The sequence below is a fragment of the Neovison vison genome, chromosome 9 (genome assembly GCF_020171115.1).
Source record: "Neovison vison isolate M4711 chromosome 9, ASM_NN_V1, whole genome shotgun sequence".
In the NCBI taxonomy this organism is placed as follows: Eukaryota; Metazoa; Chordata; class Mammalia; order Carnivora; family Mustelidae; genus Neogale; species Neogale vison.
In genome coordinates this window covers 9433152-9455734 of record NC_058099.1, presented here as the reverse complement: position 1 = coordinate 9455734, position 22583 = coordinate 9433152, and the positions used below count along the sequence as shown (strand labels likewise).

At 39.2% G+C, this 22583-nt stretch overlaps 1 protein-coding gene and 1 non-coding gene across 8 annotated transcripts in view; both read right to left on the bottom strand.

Annotated features, from left to right (window-relative positions):
* Positions 1–22583, bottom strand: part of MAPKAP1 (MAPK associated protein 1) — a 245365-nt gene that overhangs the window by 144111 nt on the left and 78671 nt on the right. The gene's annotated exons all lie outside the window — the stretch shown is intronic.
* Positions 13344–13475, bottom strand: LOC122917909. Its single transcript, XR_006386523.1, has one exon. It is a non-coding gene; the product is annotated as a small nucleolar RNA SNORA72 (small nucleolar RNA).

The following is a 22583-nucleotide window of genomic DNA, read 5'->3' as shown; positions in this document are numbered from 1 at the left end:
CTGTAAACATTCTCGTACTTAAATGTTTGGGCACATATTCCTCAGAGTAGATCACTGAGTCAAAGAGTATGAATGTTTTGGGGCTTGTGATACATACTGATCAGTCTTTTGAAAACCATTTTTTTAATTAAATTTTTTTATTTTTTATAAACATATATTTTTATCCCCAGGGGTACAGGTCTGTGAATCACCAGGTTTACACACTTCACAGCACCCACCAAAGCACATACCCTTCCCAATGTCCATAACCCCATCCCCCTTCTCCCAACCCCCCTCCCCCCAGCAACCCTCAGTTTATTTTGTGAGATTAAGAGTCACTTATGGTTTGTCTCCCTCCCAATCCCATCTTGTTTCATTTATTCTTCTCCTACCCTTGAAAACCATTTTTATGGCAATCATGAAGCAGCAATGTTATGAACCACAGATCATCCAATTGATATGTAGTTCATAAAATGCAAAAGCTTAAAATTTTAAAATAATTTCAGTATATAGAACGTGAATTGATACAGAACTGAAATATATAGAATTTGAATATGATGATGAGTTTTATTACATCTATACCTAGGTTTTTCCCATCTGATCTCATTAATTGGAATAGCATACAATTTGCTGCCTATCATAAAATTAATTTCAAAATTATGGACTTGATAGTTTCCAAAATAGGGAAAGCAAGAAGAACAGAGAGTATTCAGTTCAAATAATCTTGAATTAATAAACATCCATATAAAGTGAATTAGCTGGGGGAACTTGGGTGGCTCAGTCAGTTGAGCACCTGACTCTAGATTTTGACTTAGGTCATGATCTCAGGGTTGTGAGACTAAGCCCCATGTCGGGCTCTGTGCTCAGTGTGGAATCTGCTTGGGATTCTTCCTCTCCTTCTGCCCCTCCCAGCTGTTCCTGCTCTCTCTCTCTCTCTCTCAATAAATAAAGAAATAAAATCTGTAAAAAAAAAAAAAAAAAAAAAAAAAAAAAAGGTGGGGGGAAGTGAGCTGAATTAAGTCTCAAGGACAGAAGGTTCAGTTAGCAACACTACTTAACATCAAGGTTTGTCAATAATAAATTGAATATCAGAGCTCAAAACTGTTGCTAAGTGTTCAATTTCTCTATCAAGAGAAAGAAACAGAAAGGATAGACAGCTTGGCTTCTGCAATTAAAGAGACAAAAAGCAGCTAACATTATTCCATTAGTCACAACTGCATGAGTAGATCATTATATGCAATTTTAATGCGAAATAAATATATCAGTGTATGTAGACAATGTAATGATGCAACTTGATAAAAGGGTTAATTGCAGCCTTCGAAAGTTAAAACTCTCTTAAAGGAATGGCTGTACTCCCATTTCACCACTATCTTCCTTCCCAAATTTCCTCAGCCAGGACAAAGGATGCTATATTCTACCAATTTATGACCCAGTCTTTACTTTATTATTTTTTTAAGTAGGCTCCATACCCAGTGTGCAGCTATAGCTTGGTCTTTAAATCTATGGTATCCACATACCGTGGTACAGAGGTCTGAAATCATCATTACTCTGCTGATGATTAAGGGACTTTGTTTATTCAGAGTAACAATTCTGAATAAAATCTGGCCTATGGTCTAAGCCAGGCTTAACTATGAGACATAAAGAAGGTCTACATGGGGAGGGGGAGAAAAAACACCCCGAACACCAGACGGTAGCATTTTACTATCAACAAAATGCTGGCTTTATGGACTCACAGAAAGAACTTTCTCATATTCAAAATGGTAGCACTGAATTTATGAATAGATTTTGTATAAAATTCTATGACAAATCCATTCAGAGCTAGGGGCTTGGCTTTGTAGTGCTATCTTAACCCTCAATAAATCTGGAACGGTTAAAGGCTATTAAATTAACATTTCCCTGATCTGGCACCTGTAGTCAAGTTAATTTGTCAAAAACATTTCTACAGTTTGTCACTGGACACTGTATTTTCTGACAAGTTAAGTTTAAAATAAAATTGACAAAATCTCATTAATTTCCTCTGAATCACCAACGTTGGTTCCATTAAGCCTTTATTATTAAGAACGTCAACTGTCACTCTTTTTTTAACAAGGTCAAGTTCTGATGTGGGTATTTCCAGGATCCTTATTATATTAATAGGAGCTAGTAAAGCAGTGCAGTGTGGTGGTTAAAGGCATTAAGTTGTGTAGTCAGAAAGAACTGGGTTCCATTCCCAGCAAAGCCATTTACTGTGTGTCCTTGGACACAATTTTATCTAACCTCTCTGAGTCACTATTTCCACATGGAAACAGATTATAAAAGTACCACCTCATGGAGCTGTTCAAAGGATTCAATGATACGCTATGCGTATTAAAAGCACTTAGGACTGTGTCTAGTCCATACTGAATGCTCAAGAAATGCTGGCTGTTTAGGTTTCTTTCCCCCCCTGCTTTTACATTCACAGACTTAAAAACAAACAAAAAACCCCACAAAACCTTACTGCCACTCACAGATTTTTAAAATGGCAAAGAATTTTAAGACTCATCCCCTCTAGAACCTTTTCATCAAATGGCTGTCCTACAACTTCTCCTGACACCTTCGCTGATGAAGTCCCTGCCACCTCCAGAGGCAGACACTTAGCTTCAGTCTCTAGGCAAACAGTTCTGATGGCTAAAACATGTTTCCATCCACTGAGGTACACTCTGCAGATTTTACCCACTGATCTTCGTTCTAGCCCTCAGGACACTGAAACTAATCTAACTCCACTTCTACAGACACCCTTCATATATCTGAGATCCTCAAACAAAATAACTTTGTTACTAAGTACCATGGAATGAGCAAGACTATAACTATAATCCTTTTAAGAGTATAACATGGATTGGAAATACCACTTCCATTTGTTTTTCTTAGGCTAGTGATTTTCATAATTTTTCTTTTGACAGTATCTATGGTAAACGGAAATCTATAGTCTTGGACCCAAAACAGGAAAGGGAGTTGTTGCTCTCAGTAAAGGTTTTCTCTATTAAAAATAAATCCTCCATATTTTGATACGCTGACAGAGTCTTCTTCCACTTTCGAAAAAAATAAAATCTCTACTGCTCTTGGTTTAAACAATCTAACTGTTACCAAGTGAAATTTGAGTAATAGCCTCAAAAAATTCTTTTGTTTGACGATACCAACTTGTTCAAATACAGGTTAAGAAATTTTAAAAAAGGGGGGGAGGATAAAGGTAAAAAATGAAAGCTTACCTATAAATTGCATCAGGAATAACAACCATTTTTTCAAAGTCTTAAATTCAGAAAGCAGTTCCTGATACTGTCGGTTTTTACCATCATGGGTTATATTTGCTTGGTAACTCTTTGCAGAGTCTACAGAACTGGTCTGGACCGTGGCCCTGCCAGCCTCGAGCTGTGCAACCTTCGGCAAGCCCATAACCTCTCTGAAAGTCAATTTCCTTAGCCGTAAGACAGAAATGAAACGGCAGGATGTATAAAGTAAAAATAAAGCATGTTAAAAAACACTTTGAACTGCAAACTGTTACACAGATGTCAGTTATTTCTCATTGTTACCCAAGTTGTTCATCACCAGGCAGATCTTTAGATAAATCGTCCCTTCGAATAAACAAAATTGAGAAGCAGATGCAAAAGGGAAAGGTCTCTAACTCAGTCACTAAGAGAGAAAAGCCACTGCATCCTCTTCTCCTCCAGCCTGGGGTTGGTTACAGCACATGCCAGGAGGCATGTACAAGTACAATCCAGCCATCTTAAAGCATAATGGAATGTAAAGTGTCCATTTTGAATTTTCATAGCCATTGTGGGATTCTTTAGATCATTAATGTTACACAGCACTTTGCATTTAATTATACAAACAATGGCTTCTATAATGATGATAATATCAGGGAAAAGTAATTTGCATGAACTAAGCCCCATCACCTAGGGTAAGTATAGGGACCTCTTCATTATTAAATCATTTATATAATAAAATCAATATGCTTTAAAAGTAAAAATAGGTTTTTTAAAACCATAAAGAAGAGTTACATGTTTTAAACTCTATCAATTACCATAATATAATGAGTCTTTTTAAGATTTAATATCAACTTTTAAAATTAAAACTCAATGGAGAATGTATACTTGGCTCCATTACTAAATGATGTATCTCTAGAAAAGGTTACAGTATAGCTATTATCATTCTCCTAAATTATGTGGAAAAGTTGGTACAACCCTCCACTACCCCCAAGGACAATTTGATTCCAGATATAGTGAAGTATTTTGAGAATATAAAATTGTATAACTATTGAAGGAAATAATTCAGGTGCATATATCATATTCATTTCTTGCAGGGCTTTAGTTGATTAAACATTACAAATTTTTAAATATCAATATACACTTTAAAAATTTCAATCTGTGTCCTTAATTCCGAACAGTTTTTAGAAACCCACAAATTTCTACACAGTATGTTCATGACTAAGTGTTTTATCACTTTAAGATTCAATATTTCTTAATGATATAATTCAAAACTTTTACTGAATCATTATTTAGTAAGTCATAAAAACCTCTTAAAATTAATCTTTCATGCACATCTAGCTTATCCAAAGTTAGAATTTAATTAGATGGCCTTGCCACAAATGGGCTTACTACTTTATTTGCTCAATCAGTATATGTCTCTTCAGTAATTATAATTAATTCAAATCCGTGACGCACCTCCTAGCAAACAATGTAAAAACATCAGACAAAATGGAAATAAATAGCTTTACATTTCTCCAATTACGACATTCACTTTCATCCTCAAAATGCGCATGTGAAATAACTGGGATAGGTGTTATTCTGTGTAGGAAAAGGCCACACAAAGAACCTACATCTCTGGTGACAGAGAAAGATGCTTGTCTGCAGCAGAAAATATATTATGGTTTTAACATTATGAAAACGATACAATGCCGAACTGCCATTTGAGAAAGTTTGCTTTTAATAGTTTGCAAATACATGTTGAAGTACAAAGAGCAGCAAGAAAAAGAAGAGCTAAATTATTATTTATCTAGAACGATACTTCCTGTGGGAAAGATTCACTTCTAAGTATATACAAAATTTACAATTGAGAAGCAGCCCAAAAAGTCTATCAGGCCTTTATCCCACATGCCTCTCAGATAAAATGAAAGGAAAAGTGATAGCAAAAGTGGTGGCAGAAAACTTCATTTTTTTTTAATAGAACATCTTTCTTTTAAAAAAAAAAAAGATTTTGTTTATTTATTTGACAGAGAGTGAGATCACAAGTAGGCAGAGAGGCAGGTAGAAAGAGAGGGGGGAAGCAGGCTCCCCGCCTAGCAGAGAGCCCAATGCGGGGCTCGATCCCAGGACACTGAGATCATGACCAGAGCTGAAGGCAAAGGCTTACTTAACCCACTGAGCCACCCAGGTGCCCCAGAAAACTTCATTTTTATTCATTCTTTCATTTATTCATACATACATTTTTGGAGAGAGAGAGGGAGGGAGACAGAGACAGAGTGCAAGCAGGGGGAGGGACAGTGGAGGGAGAGAGAATCTTAGGCAGGCTCCACACCGAGCATGGAGCCCGATGTGGGGCTTGATCTCATGACCCTGAGATTATGACTTGAGCCAAAAATCAAGAGTTGGATGCTTAACTGACTGATCTACCCAGGCACCCACCCCCTCAAGAAAACTTTATTTTTAAAAGTGAGAGGACAACAGGATCCACTGGATAAAACTGTCAGCACCAAGTAGTTTAAAAAATTAAAAGCCCTCCACCAGTCACACTACTCACAATTAGGTAATTAGCCTAACAACACAAAGGGAAAGCTAGCCAGCTACAGAGCAGACAGCCTTAATGGGAGGTGGGACTAGGCACCAAGACACCATTCCTCTGAATGCAGCCCCTTGTGCTGGCCCCACAGCGCTCTCTGCAAAGGGCAGGTCACAAGTGCTGCCTGCCGTTGGTCGGACACCTACCAGGGTTCAACTACTTTTCATACATTATCTCGTTTAATGCACCCAATAGTCCTATGAGGGTTGCTCGCTCCCTTTGAAAGCGGAAGAATGAGAGATTCAGGAAGCAGTAGGCTGCTGCAAATCCCTCAGCTAGGACGGGGGAACATCATGCTAACCTAGGTCTGTTGAACTCTAAAACCTTACCCTCTTGCTGAATTTCATCCCCAAGAACTCTGGGATAGGCCTGGGTATTTAAGGAAAATCATAATGGCTACCAGTTCATGCTGCAGCCACTGTTTTAGATCTGGGAGTCCTGGACAGTAGATCGGATATAGCCTTCTGGCTGAGACCCACACATCAGGTCTGAGCCTCTCTTCCTGTGGCCCTGCCTGTCACATGCATGTGATGCTCTGCAGAGACCACTGCTACTAGAGGGACACTAGGATACCCGCTTCCAGGAGCAGTTACCTCTCATGTACAGGCAGAAGGCAGAAACTATTTTGGATTTCCTTGCCTTTGGGTTCATAGAAGGGGCTCTATAAATCCTCACTGATTATGTTTCAGAGGTAAAACACATGGCAACACTAGATCCACAAAGAGGAGGCAGAACCCTCTGCTCTTGTTTCCAAAAAGCAGCGGTCCAGTACCACCTGAGGAGCCCCAGAGAATCCTTCCTCCTGGATTCAGAGTCTCATCAGTAATTGTGAGGTGTATCTATTACTGAATGTGGCTACCCAGGTGACAGTACCCAAATGTGCTCTGATGATGAAAGGAGGGACATAACAACGCGGTCCCCGGAGAGCCCGGCAAACAGCGTATGACATCAACGTGGCATCAAGCTCCAACACAAGCAAAAGGTCTGGTGAGACAAAGGCTCATCTCAGGTTGCAATTCTCTGTGGAAACGGGCAGCCCAAGACCTGCTCACTTGCAGAAACTGACAAGGCACTCGGGTACCTGGGTCTCCTGGGTTTCACCTCAGCCCCCTGGCATTATTTCCCTCGTGTTCATCCTGAGCCTTAGTCTAATCTCCTCTGAGGTCCTAACTAAACCAGACATAGGGAGAGTCGGGATTTTATCTTATTAAAATAGATATGGCTAATTTGTCTTTTCAAATTCATTTTAAATTAAATTGGATTTCCTCGGAAGGCTGCTAGGTCAGTTCCCCTGCTGCGAATGCAGGACAAAGGTTAATTGCACGCCCTTCACCAGCTCTTCTGCTCTCCTGGGCAGGCTCTGATAACCTGCCCCCGAGAGGTGGGGAAGGCTTTGGTTTATTGGGTGATAATGTTGCCATTAAAGCCATTTACCATTATGCCAAGAAACATTTTATTTTATTATTTTTACTAAATAACAAGATATGATAGCAATAACAAGAATGAAATGCAATTATGTTACCAACTGATGGTTAGTTACTCTCAAGCACAAAACCCACAGAATAGGACCTAACCTATTTGCTTCCCTAAAAGGCCCCAATACATGCAAAAGTATATACCCTCCTACAGCCAACTGTTTCCTGGTTCCAGTGTGAAATTCCATTAACGTTTTCACTTAATTTATCTCATTTAAACTGTCTATGTTCATGAAAATTTAACCCAGTAATTCCCTGTTATACAAAGCATAACAAAGTATGAATATTTAAATACAATGTAAATAAAACACTTTATCAATTATATTTTTGTATTCTAAATTAGTGACTTCACTTAGCATGTCTGCCTTGCACAGCACCACACTATTTTTCAATTAAAGGTCCAGATGTTTCAAAGGCTCCAGTAGGCAAAGGCAGTTATGAGAAATGCTTTATCTGCATTGTAATCATCACCACCACATCAGCTCCAGGCTGCATTAACATACTCATGTTTTATTCCAGCTCCCTTTCTAACAGAGCAGGTAATTATACAACACAGCAAAGAAACACAATCCTAAGAGCTGGACAATTTCCGTACAGACATGCACCTGAGCAACACATTTTCATACATAATCTTAAAATCTGAGGGAACTGCTTATTAGAAACAGTTGACCATTCAGAGTAATGTTTTAAAAATAAGAGTGAATCACAAACATACCAAATTTGGCCCCAAATACTCTCAAAGCGCAGGAAGCCTTGCATAGACACATTTATGTATACTGAACACCAACCAGAAGCTTGTGTGTATGAAAACCATGATTATTTGTTATAATCATTTATAATCTAAATAATCTATAATCATTTGTTATAATCTAAATCATTTATACTCATTTTTAATGCCAGTGTTATCTCTTAAATAAGTCAAGTCTCTTTTTGTTCTTCCTATCCAAAAATGACAATTCACCTGAGCTGAGACTGAATAAGGAGAGCCATTGTCCCTGTACCTATTAGATAAAAAATAACACGAGGGCAGAACAAAACGCAATTCTGACTGCTGCAACGAACATGCTATTTCACTTATTACTTAATTAAATAACTCCCTTTTCCCCAAATGGAAAAGAATACCCTGTAAGAAACACTGCTTTGCTTAGTAAACACAGTATAATCTAATGGTAAAATATAGTTCCTCGTTGTTAAGAAAAACTAACAAAATCACTTTAACTATAATTTTTAAAAATTATTCTACCCGTATTTTTGTATTTTGAAATATTCCGAGAGGAAATGTCCCAGTGAAGATGCTAGTCAAAAGATAAATGCCTTTACAAACATTAAAACCTCCGCTGGGTCAAATCCTGGCAGGTAACACTTCAGCATCTGAAAGCAGACAGCTTCCGTTCCTTTCTGAAGGAACCTTAGGTGGAACATTTTTAATACATCACCATGTCACTTTTTAATGTGCCCCAATCTATTAACCACATGGCAAACTAACAGGGATTTTTAAAATATGGGTTTTATGGCTTTGTGCTGGTGATTAATTAAATAAATAGCCACTGTTTCACAAATCATCCCTCTAATTAGTCTAAAACAGACACTTTGCCTTCACTGGTACTGCCGCCATCTGAAGCTCACAGAAGGGCAGGAATGGTGCGGCACGGTCGCATCTCTGCACTTTGGAGCCCACTGTCGCGGGCTCCACGGCTGGCATCCCACCCGGCCACCCAGAGGCAGAGGTGCCATCTTTGCAGGTGCTGCAGTCAGCTGGAATTTGATTCCAGCTGCTCAGAAAAGATGTTCTCCTTAATTATTCTCCCTTACCCTAAAGGAAACAATGGAACAACAAAGGAATAAAAGTGCAACCTCCAGCTGCAAACAGATGAGGTTTCACCAACACAGTTCCTAGACTGAGTAAGAAAGTTGGTTCTGGTTACCTCGTTTAGGAATAAGTATGGTGCTAGGTCAAACAGGCTTTCTTTAGAACTCAAAACATGCCATTCTCTTAAATTCAGCCATTAAGGAATTACTTCCAAATCTTATTACTTAAAAGACTGAGGTCACTTTTAAAAGCTGATAGGAATTCAATCTAACTTGTTTTAGTAGAATATTTTTAAAAATGGTAATTCCTCTGAAAGCAAATTAAACTTAGAGATAATTTTTAGTGCCAGGAAAAAAAAAATCAAATGGGAATATCTAGAAAATCCAATTTTCTTCAGGAAATACATTAATCAGTTTCTTAATCTTAGTATTTAAACTTCATTAGGTAGGTTTAGAGAAAGGAAGGAAAAGGAGAGAGTCAGTGGATGGGAAAAACTGAAGGAAGGAAGAAGGAATGAACAGAGGAAGGAAAGGAAGAAGGAAAAGAAAAGGGGAACAGGTAAGGGGGAAGGGAATAGGCAAGAAATGGGAAAATTCAATAGGAATAACAGGCCCAAGTGTGCTACAGAGTATTCTACAGAAAGGCTGTTCTCATTTTCCCTCTAGGAGACCCTTTCTAAGAATGGGAGGAAATGGGGTATAGTAAAAAAACATCTGGTCCCTGAAACAAGATAGACTAAAGGGTCCTATGCTCTTGGCTAAATCATATAATCCTGTTTAGCCTCAGTTTCCTTCCATACTGAACAGGATTTTAGCCCTTACCCTACATAAATTATATAGGGACATGAGAGGCTGTGACTAAAGCATCTAGCATACTCCTTGCACAGAATGATCAATAAATGGTGGGCATGATGGTGGCCATGAGAAATGGGTTGAAAGCAGACTCTAAGTTACTTATTTTCACCCTCCAGCACCTTTGTGAAAGAGCCTGGGTGACTGTACCAACACTGCACCTGCTATATTTCAAACATGAAAAAGAGAGACGAAAGCACAAAATGTACATGAACACAGAATTACCATATACGCTCACTGTGCTGAAGAAAACCCAAATCCCCATCAGCTAAGAAGAAATAGTGTAGTTTCTTTAACTTTCACCTTTAACGGGCACAGAGATAGGGGAGGGGTGTTTCTGGGTCTGTTTATGTGGCAGAAATTGGAAGGAAAATGAATGAACTTTCTGAAGATGTGGAGAAGAAGGAACACTCGTGCACTGTTGGTGGGAATGCAAACGGGTGCAGCCACTGTGGAAAACAGTGTGGCAGTGCCTCGAAAAGTTAAACAGAAAACTAACCTACATTCCAGCAATCGCACCACTGGGTATTTACCCAAAGAATAAAAAACACTAATTCAAAGGGATACACCCCTACGTTTAGAGCAGCATTATCTTCGAGAGCCAAGATATGGAAGCAGCCCAAGTGTCCATCAATTGGTGAATGGATAAAGAAGATGCGGCACGTATGTGTGATTACATACACACACACACCCCCCAATATATACATAGAATGGAGTATTACTCAGCCATAAAAAAAGAATGAAATCTGCCATTTGCAATGAATTCGATGGAGCTAGAAAGTATTAGGAAAAACCAAATAAGTCAGTCACAGAAAGGCAAATACATATGATTTTACTCACATGTGGAATTTAAGAAAACAAATTAGCACAAGGGAAAGAAAGGGGGACAGACAAGCCAAGAAACAGACTCTTAACTATAGAGAACAAACTGATGATTACGAGAGGGAAGAGGATGGGGGGAATGGATGCAAGAGGCGATGGGGATGAACGAGGACACTTGTCATGATGAGCACCAGGTGATGTATGAAGTGTTGAGTCACTACATTATATACCTGAAACTAAGATAACACTGTATGTTAACCACCTGGAATTAAAATAAAAACTTTGAAAAAAAAAAAAAAAGAAAAGAAAATGATTGAGCTTTGGATTCAACAAGATCTGGCTTGAAATCTGGCTTCATTACTTACTAGGTGTGTAAATTCAGGCATGTTTGTTCAATTCTGAGTGCCTCAGTTTCTCCTTCCCTAAACGGGGAAAGTAATATATACTTTATAGGGAAGCTGGGAAGAATGAATGAATTAGCACAGTAAGCACTCTGGCATATATTAGACACTCAAATAGTTTTTATTACATTAAGCTGAATCACTTTAAACTGATGCCAGTCATAGTTTATTACCTACAAAAATTCTAATTCCACATGGTTTCACCTAATACTACAGTGACTGAGATAGTAAGTAGGCATGAACTGGAAAAACAAGTGGACATTCTCAAGAATGCAATGAATTGAATTATACTCCTATCAAAATAGGAAGGCAACTAACAAATAAAAGGGGTGTGTGTGCATGTGTGCATGCGTGTGTGTGTGTGTGTGTGTGTTAACTATCAAGCCCAACACAGGGCTTGAACTCACAACTCTGAGATCAAGACCTGAGCTGACATAGAGACTTGGATGCTTAACCCACCAAGCCACCCAGGAGCCCATAAAAGCCATCTTAAGACTGGCTCATGATTCCAATAATATAGCAGCTAATATTTATTAAAAACTTACAACATGGCAAATACTATCCCATATATTTGATGTCTATAATATTAGCTTAGGTAATTCCAGAAGAACTCCGCAAAACAGATTCAACTATTCTTCCCATTTTACAGAAGAAATGGAAGCCTGACGAAATGAAGTAACTTGTTCAATGTCACACAGCTGGTAAAGCCATGTCAACCTGGAGCTGTCTAACTCCTGAGCCCCAGTTCTTATTCACCAATTCAAATTGCCTCTGAACATTGCAAAGCTGCTTGTTTTGCTTTTAGTAAAATTACGGTTGGGAAAGGGACCAGAATAGGTATTTTTCCAAAGGAGATATACAAATGGCCAATAAACACGACAAGATGCTCAACATCACCAGGTAGAAGGAAAATGCAAGTAAAAACTACAATGAGATAGCAACTCATACCCATCAGGATGGCTACTATCAAAAAACCCCAGAAAACTGCAAGTTGGTGAGGATGTGGAGAAACTGGAAACCTTGTACACTACTGGTGGAAAAGTAAAATGGTAGCGCCTCTGTGCAAAACAGTATGGAGGTTCCTCAAAAAATTAAAAACAGAACTACCAAATGACCCAGCAATTCCTCTTCTGGGTATACACACAAAAGAACTGAAAGCAGGGGCTTGAAGAAGCATATGTACATGCATGTTCACTGCAGCATTCTTCACAACAGTGAAAACATGGAAACAACCCAAGTGCCCATTGACAGATGAATGGATAAGCAAAATGTAGTATATACATACAATGGTGTGTTTCTCGACCTTAAAAAGTAGGGAAATTCTGGGGCACCTGGGTGGCTCAGTGGGTTAAGCCGCTGCCTTCGGCTCAGGTCATGATCTCAGAGTCCTGGGATCGAGTCCCGCATCGGGCTCTCTGCTCAGCAGGGAGCCTGCTTCCTCCTCTTTCTCTGCCTGCCTCTCTGCCTACTTGTGATCTCTCTCTGTCAAATAAATAAATAAAATCTTTTAAAAAAAAAAAAAAAGTAGGGAAATTCTGCAATATGCTACAACATGGATGAACTCTGAGGATTAGGCTAGGTGAAATAAGCCAGTCACAAAAAGACAAATACTGTACGATTCCACATATATGAAATACTTAAAGGAGTAAAAATCACAGAGACAGAAAGTAGAATGGTAGTTGCCAAAGGCTGGGGTGGAGGGGAAAGGGGGAGTTACTGTTTAATGGATACAGAGTTTCATTTTTACAAGATGAAAAGAGTTAGGAAGACAGACAGTGGTGATGATCATACAGTAGTCGCCTCTTACCAGCAGTTCCGCATTCTACAGTTTCAGTTACCTGTGGTCCGCTGTGGTCCCAAAGCAGATGGATCCTCCTTCTGAAACGCTGTCAGAAGGTCAATAATAGTAGCCTAATGCTACATCACAATGCCTATGTCACTCACCTCACTTCATCTCATCACGCAGGCATTTTATCACGTCACATCATCCCCAGAAGGGTGAGTACAATAAGGTATTTTGAAAGAGAGAGAGACTACATTCACATAACTTTTTTTTTAGTTTTATAACTCATTTAATGGCAACTGGTAATCATCAATTAGCAATGGTTATTTTCAAAAGTTACTCCATTAGCTGTGCTGTCATTTCTCCAGGATGATCAGATACTTAGAGTCACAGACATTTCCCACATATGATGCACTGTATAAATCTGACTTGGTTTATCACCAGCATTGATAAAACCAGATGGAGGGAAAGAACTAGGTCTGGGGACATATGCATGGTCTTAATATATCAAATGTTTAGCCTGCCCTGATTATTACAAAATCAGAGCAGTGAGAATATTCACAAACTTACAGTATATTGTTATAGTTGTTCTATTTTATTATTGTTAATCTCTTACTGTGCCTAATTCATAAATTAAACTTTATCTAGGTATGTATGTATAGAAAAAAAAAACCCAATAGTACATATGGGGTTCAATACTGTCGGCAGTTTCAGGTATCCACTGGGGGGTCCTGTGGGTAAGAGGGGACTATATGAACTATATGATAGGATGAATGCATTTAATACCACTAAACGGTACATTTCAAACTGTTTAAGATGGTAAAACAAAAAACAAAACAACAACTTTAAAAAACTGTATGATGACAAGAAGCAAATTCTTTACAAACCACTTTCTGGCCGTCCAAAGGATGGACATATCAGAAGGGAAGCAAGGCCCAGAAGTGAGAGTATCTCACACCAGCACCTGCAGTGACTAGGATGGTGGTACATTAAAAAGCTCCATGGCATTCTAGGGAACCACTTCTCCCATATCATAGTGTTGTTTAAAAAGAAAAAAAAAATGCAGACACGCATCGAAATCTGCAGAAAAAATCCTAAAGTTTTAATCAAACAGCTGCTATGTTCCCATTATGTTATAGTCAAACCTTTTCACTGTGACAAAGGCAGCAGAGCGTTTCATTTATTTGTTCATTTATCTACTTATGTTTACATCTTACTTCCTGAATCCTTTCATGTACACAGTGCATAAGTCATCACAGAAAGGGAAATGGCACTGACAGTGGATGCTCTGAATCCGCTCCCTTTAAAAAAAGAATTCAAGTCAAGGAAATCCCCAAACGCCATGCTTTCAAAGCCAGGATTGTAAAAGCAATCACACTTGCATTTAAGGCTTCTTGGAGCCGCCTCTGTGGCACCAAAACCCACCAAAGATAAAGAAGATGTTTGTGCTAAGTTGGGAAAGTGGAGACATCAGCATTTCTGCCTTCAGCCCATTATTTCTGCTCTCCAGACAGCACCTGATAAAGCATCGAGAGTGTTCTCTTCTACGCAGCCACTGCTCCTGTGAAGCCTGTGTTCGGGGGGTTTCCCTGGGGTTTCCTTTCCGACAATTGCAGCAGAGACTCTGAGAGGAGCCCAAACGAGCTGCCTTAACCTTCCCGTAAACTGATATTTCCATAGAGGATTAAGACAAACGTTTCAAATAAGCCAATTTCCTTTACTAAAAAACTAAAGTGACAATAGTAGTACCAAGAGAAATATACACAGACAATGAAAAGACCCACTTTTCTTGTCTTTGGGCATGCAAACATACAGAGCAAAAGGTTAGAAGGAGGGGACAACATGATTCCCTCTGATGTCTGATGCTTTACACTGGAGCCTAATGAAAAGTTATACAAGAATTTCACTGAGGCCTGGTCTACCGGGGGAAGAGGAAAAAGTCTAAATGCTTCATATTATCTGATATATGCTGATGCTGCATGGTATATATTTCTGTATTCCTGTTTATTATAGATTTTTCTATTCTGAAGAAAACAACTGTATCTCTTATCTAATAAGGTACTTCCAGATCTCTGGGGATACCAAACAGTTCCTTGTTGAACTGGTAAGAATGAAAATCCCTAACTATTTTGAGGTCCCAATAGAAGGGAACAAGCATCCTTCTCCTAAAGTATGCTAGGCAGCTCCCGTGGGCCACAGGAAGTGAGAACTCCCTCTGGTCCAAAGAGGCAGGGATATATATGCTCCCGGACAAACTAAACAGAGCACAAAAGAAAAAGCCAGAGCAGAGAAGATCCTTATTAAATCCAAGTCCTGGAAAGCCGAAGGGAGCCAGAGGGCCTTCTTGGCTTTGCTCACCTGCCAAGCCTCATACTGCTTTTCTCCTCATCTTCTGATACTGTGGTACCTGTCTTGCTTTTCCCTTTATGGTTGTGTCTCCCACATACCCATATTTAGTTTTACACTATTACATGTATAATGTGAGATATTTCACATTTAACACTCTGTATTAACACCTTGAACACTTCTGGAAAGAGAATGGCTAAAATTAAAAAGAGCTAACATTTACTCTATGTGTCAGGCACCAGGCTGAGCCCTTCACATATATTACCTCTTTTGATCCTCAAAACTGCCCTTACTTATTCCATTTTACAGATAAATAAATATTAAGAAGTTAAAGAAATCATAAAAGTCACATAGCTAGTGAGAGAACTCAGATGGAAACCCAGGTCCTAAGGGACTCGAAAGACCACAATATTTAACTTATTATAATTTGCCCCAAAACCAGTGTATATTTTTAAAGCTTTCTTGGGAGGGGAAAAGCCTTGTATTATATTTTGAACCAACATTTTCGTGAAATCAAGAACAACGACATATTTATGCATAAACTGTCTCTATCTTTTTCATCCTTCTAAAATACTCTTTCTACAACATTTAAGACAAAACATTAAAAAAAAAGTTCTAGATTACTAAAGAACTTCTAATTCAGCCATACAGCAAAATATGTACCCTGACCAACAATCTAATGAAAAAACAACTAAAGAACTTGATAAAATGTAAAAATATTCATTTTACCTAGTTCAACAGGTTGGCAGTGTTTGAGGAATTCACAAAAGCCCCAAAATTAAGTGAAATGGGCAACCCAGAAAAGAAAACACAACACAATTTTTGCCAATATTGATGGTATTTACCAAACAAAGTGATATGAAGTGTCTACTTTCCTGGTCAGGTGGATACCCAGTAGAGCCCATCCATAATCCGTAATAAAGGTGGAACCCCAAAGACCTACATGTGAAAGTAAATTAGAATTAAGGTCCCCCACATGACAAAGGAAAATTTCATGTCCCAAACAAAAAAAAAATTTTTCTCCTAAGAATTTATAACCACAACTTTCATATAAGATTTTCATGCCGAATTCATATTACCTGATGGATGGACCAGAAAGACTCCAATCAAGAATTTAAAGTTATCCTGGGGGAGCCTGGCTGGCTTAGTCAGTAGAGCATGCAACTCTTGATCTCAGGGTTGTGAATTTGAGCCCCATGTTGGGTACAGAGATTACTTAAAAAGATAAAATAAATGGAAGGAAGGAAGGAAGGAAAACGAAAACGAAAAGGAATAGGAAAAGCAAAAGCAGAAGCATGAGGAAAGGAGGAAGAGAGGGAAGGAAGGACAAACCTACGTAAGCAAGTTAGTTAGTTGTCCTGGGCTGTTAATAACCCCAGGTACCAGGCTAAAGCTAACAAAGCCTTGTAGGAGGAACCTACATGACTCAGTAATCTCAAAAGAAAAGTTGCAGAAAATAAGTTGTTACAGCCTCAAATCATAAAACATAGAAAAGCATCACGTAAGAGGCCCACAAAGCCTGGAGCCAACAAAATGATCAGAAACAGAAAATACAGGTTGAAAGAAAAATTTTGAAGTATTAAAAATATGAGTAAGAGCAAGAAACTGTAAAATCTCACCCAGGTTACGATCTGGTATCATGGTTGGGGTAAGAGAATGTCAGTGTCCTTGGGAGATACAAGCTAAAATATTTAGGAGTGGATGGCAATTTTGAAATGGCTAAATAAAACATAAGTAAAGCAAATACGGAAAAATGTTAACAATTAAACATAGATGGTAGGTTTAAGGGTGTTCACTGAACAGTATACTACTAGGAAAATCATTATTAAACGTTTCATAGGGGCATCTGGGTGGTTCAGTTGGTTAAGCATCTGCCTTCGGCTCCGGTCATGATCCCAGGGTCCTGGGATTGAGCCCCGCATCAGGCTCTCTGCTCCGCGGGGTGCCTGCTTCCTTCCTCTCTGCCTACCTCTCTGAGCTACTTGTGCTCTCTCTGTCAAATAAATAAATGAAATCTTAAAAAAAATTTTTTTTTTCATAATAAAAAGTTTTAAAAATTACCAAACAGATTTTTAGAAGATCAAAATGGAATTTCTAGGAATGAAAAATACAATGACTAAAACTACAAGTGCCATGTATGGGTTCCATAGCTGAAAAGGGAATATGTGAACTGGAAGACGGAACTGCAGAAATTACCTAGAATGTAACCTCAAGAGAGACAGGGAAAATATGAGAAGGAGGGTAAGAGACAGGGAAAATCAAGTAATAGTCTAACAAGTTTAACTAGAATTTAAGAAGAGGAGGTTAGAATAAGGTGCAGAGGCAATGTCTAAAAAGAGAGTAGCTGAGAGTTTACAAAACTGGTAAAAAAGATACCACTGCACAGACTCAGAAAGTCCAGGGAAACCCAAAGAGGAAAAGCAAGGAAAAAAAAAAAATCTGCATTAAACATGAAACTGCCCATTTATCAGGCAAATACTAACCAAATGGAGCTTGTATAGCTATGTAAATGGGGAGGGGGTACCCTAGAGATAGTCACAAATCACAAATAGTTCAATTTACCAGGAAGCAATAATTCTGAACTTGCATGAACCTAAAAACACAGCCTCCTAATATGTAAAAGAAAATCTGTCAGAACATTAAGGGAAAACAGGCAATCAACAAAGTGAAAGATTCTAATGTATCTTTGTCTAATTGATAGTGCAGGCAGATAAAAAATATCAATAAAGATACAGATTTTAACAGCATTAACAGGTTTGACCTAATGGACATATTTAGAATCCTGCAACTAAGAGCAGCAGTTGTTCCAGCATTCTTTCTGGGTTCACAGGTAATATTTATAGAAAGTGACCTACATCAGTGGACATAAAACCACGCTCAACATATTTCAAATAACTGGTATCATTAGGCCATCTTCTCTACCAGAAAACAATAAAGTTAGAATTAATAACTAAAAAGAAAAATGATAAAACCTAATAGGTTTGGAAATTTAGAAACACATAAATAATTCATGTATCAAATAGGAAGTAATCGGTATAAAAAATACCTAGAGATAGACATATCCAAAAAGTGTGAGATTATGAGATAAAGCTGAAGGAAGAAGGACCTGTACCTCTACATCAGGTAAAAACTGTAATGATTCCCCCAACCTATCTATGGCCATTTTGCAATTATACACTGACTAAGAGGAATACCAACACTTCAAGAACCGCTGGACATCACTGAAGCTAAAAATGGACCATGGCTATACTATAGTCCCATTCAGGAGTGGCCTTAAAAGACAACAGTGATACTGGCGTGCCTGGGTGGCTCAGTTGTTAAGTGTCTGCCTTCAGCTCAGGTCATGATTCCTGAGTCCTGGGATTGAGCCCCCATGTCACGCTTCCTGCTTGGTGGGAAGCCTGCTTCTCCCTCTTCTATTCCCCTGCTTGCGTTCCCTCTCTCACCGTGTCTCTCTCTGTCAAATAAATAATAAAAATTTTAAAATCTTTAAAAAAAAAAAAAAGAGAGAGAGACAGTGATAGGGAATCTTCCCAATAGTCATGAGTTTAGGACATGTTTGTTCATCTTCCTTACGTCAAAGTGAAGGCATGTGTCAGGAGGTTAAAATATGTAGACTCGTGGGAACTTGGACCTCAGTAGAGTCCTCATTACCCTAACCAGTAAGAATGACTAACTGTGGGCGCCTGGGTGGCTCAGTGGGCTAAGCTGCTGCCTTCGGCTCAGGTCATGATCTCAGGGTCTGGGATCGAGGCCCGCATCGGGTTCTCTGCTCAGCAGGGAGCCTGCTTCCTCCTCTCTCTCTGCCTGCCTCTCTGCCTGCTTGTGATCTCTCTCTGTCAAATAAATAAATAAAATCTTAAAAAAAAAAAAGAATGACTAACTGCGAACAACAATGGTTTATGCTGAGCACCTCCATTCTTTCTAGGACTCTGGAATTTTGGTATATGCTAGACAGAGGGTGCCCATGTGACATGTTTCCAATAGAAACTATGGGCACTGAGTCTCTAATAAGCTTTCCCAGTAGACAATATTTTGCTCATATTGACATAACTCATTGCTGGGAAGAATTAAGCATGTCCTATGTGATGCCACTGAGAGAGGACTCTTAGAAGTGTAAACCTAGACCTCATCCCATATGCATTTTCCCTTTGTTGATTGTACTTTGTATCCTTCCGCTGTAATAAATCACAGATGTGAGTACAACTATATGCTGAGTCCTATAAATCCTCCTGGTAAATCGCTGTCTGGGAAATTCTCAACACAGACTTGCTTTAACTTCACCCAGTCTCTTTGTTATTGGTCTCTCCAATGCTGGCACAATGGACCCATGATTAGAGAAGCCATGGCGGCAGAGACTGAGACTATATACAGGCCCAACACCATTATTTCGCACTCAACAAGGCTGATATTGCTACCGCGTACCGTCAAATATCCAACCTAACAGCAACAGAGAAAAATGCTGGGTCCCTAATACAGCATCATCACTAAGAAGACCAACCAGTCATTTGGTGGCAAGCTGAATGCACTGGATCCCTTCTACTCTGAGAGTAGTTTTGGGAGAGACTAGTACTTATTCCAGTATGGGCTTGCACTTCCTGTCAGTAGTGCCTCAGCTAGCACCAATATCTCAGACTGTTTGATCCACCAAAGTGGCAGCCCACCTAATATTCCACCAGACTGAGGAATCCACTTTATAGCAAAGGAGATGTTAACAGTAGCATACAACCATGGGGTCCTTTGGTCATATCAGACCCACACTACCCAGAAGCTGTCAGTGTAAAAGAGTGATTGAACAACACATTGAAGGTACAGATAAGGCACTAGCTCACAGATGACACCCTGTAAGGCTGCAAGCCATATCCAGGATGTTACATATATACTAAAAATCAACAACCATTATATGGTCTTTTGTCCCCAGCAGATAAAATACATGGTTCTAGGAACCAAGGAGAAGAAGCAAGATTAGCCATTATGGGGAATGCTTCCCATCTCTGGAAATCAGGGCTCTGTGGATTTGGAGAACCTGGCAAGTGAGAACACTTCCACCAGGAGACACAGCAAAAGTCCCACTAAATGCTAGACTATGGCTGCCCCTCATGCTCCTTGTGTCAAGTGATATCAGGCAAGAAGAAAAAGCACAATCCTGACAGGAGTAATTAATTCTCATCAGGAGAAGGTAAGACCGCTGTTACATAATAGGCAGGAAGGAACACATCTGGCCAGGAAATCTTCTTGTGCATATTTTGTTCCTCTTTTGCCCAATTTTGCTGGTAAATGGACAAATGAAGCAGCCACAGCCTTTGACCAGGGACCTGGACCCTCAGGGATCAGGGTCTGAGTCATCATACTATGAAAGCCACCAGGGCAGCAGAAACACTAATTGAGACTGAAGGGACTAAATGGATACCTGAAGAGGTGGATGGGTATCAGTTGTGACCTTAGGAGCAGTTGCAGAAATACGGACTACAGCTTATTCCACCTTCCTTGCATAATTTTCCCCAAAGAAAAGAAGCCCCCACAGATGCAAAGGAATGGTCCCAGAATTCCAAGAAGCAAATGAACACAAGTGGCACCAAGGGTAGTCCCTGGCTGCACCACCCAGATGCCATCCTCAGGAATGGAGGGCGGATTCTCCAACTGCTGGGATGGCTGCTATCAGCTGCTAGTCCTTTCTTGGAATTAAACAGGTTGATAGAGCCCCCTTGTCCAAGACCACACCCCCTTTTCAGGGCAGCTAGGATTCAGTGACAAGTCAGATGCAAGGAATATAAAACCTTGCAGTCTTACCCCAACTTGCGGCAACCCTGAAGCGTCCTCCTAATTTCAGAGCCCCCCAGGTGTCAGCGCTCCAACTCCTCCTGCTATCCATGAAGAGCTGTTTCCTCCTCTTCTCCCCATAGATGTTGATCCAAAAGCATTCTCTAATAAATTTCCTGCATGTGTATCTCTACTTCAGATTCTGCTTTCCATGGGACCTAACCTGCTACAACAGATTATCAGCAAGTTCTAACAAACATTCAAAAACAGATAATGCTACTATTTCCCATATTATTCAATGGTACTGAAAAAGAATAATTCCTAAATCACTCTATAAGCCTACCAAAACTTTGTAACAAAACCTGAGACCTGAAGTGCCTGGGTGGATCAGTCGTAAAGCATCTGCCTTCAGGTCATTATCCTGGGGTCCTGGGAATGAGCCCCACATCGGGCTCCCTGCTCAGTGTGAGCCTGCTTCTCTCTCTTCCACTCCCCCTGCTTGTGTTCCCTCTCTCACTGTCTCTCTCTGTACCAAATAAATAAATAAATAAATAATAAAATCTTAAAGAAAAAAAGGATGCATTCATTAAAAACAAAAACCAAAACCTGAGAGTATGAGATAGGAATACTATAGGCCAAGTTTACTTGTGAATAAAGGAGGCAAAAATCCTCAAGAAAATATTAGCAAACCAATCCAGCACTATATAAAAGCCAGGATACTCGATGACCAAAGTTTGTTTTATTTTGTCATATGCAAAGCTGGTTAAACCAAGAAAATGATCAGATCACAAAATTAAAGGAAAAAATAATATGACAGTATACATAAATATAGAAAAAGCACTCAGTACATTCAACGCTTACTCATGATTAAAATATGTTAGGGGTGCCTGGGTGGCTCAGTGGGTTAAAGCCTCTGCCTTTGGCTCAGGTCATCAAGCCCCACATCAGGCTCTCTGCTCAGCAGGGAGCCTGCTTCTTCCTCTCTCTTCCTGTCTCTCTGCCTACTTGTGATCTCTGTCTGTCAAATAAATAAATAAAAATCTTAAAAAAAAAAAAAGAAGATAATCTTAGCAAACTAGGAGTAAAAAGGACCTTTCTTATTCTAACTTGGGCCATCTACCAAACAAAAAACATCATTCTTAATGGTGGAATACTGAAAATGGTGGAACATTTCTTTAATATCAGGAACATAGCAAGATTACTTTTTCAGCATGGTATTAGGGCTCTTAGCCAGCTCAGTAAGGCAAGAGGAAAAAAAAGTATAAGGATTAGAAAGAAAACAGAGACTATCATTATTTGCAAATCACTGACTCCAGAGAAAACCAAAAAAGGTATGAAATAGGATTACTAGAAGTTTACCAAGATTGTTGAAATTAAACCAATGCAGAAGAATCAACTGCCTCTGTTAATGATGAAAATCTCCGTGAGGTGAATAAATACAATGGGGAGGAGGAGAAAAAGAATGAGGAGGAGGAAGAATGAACTGCTATTCATATACACCAGTAAGAAACAGACACTGATTTAAACGATATTGGGAGCAGAATCAAAAAATTTTAAGTATTTGTA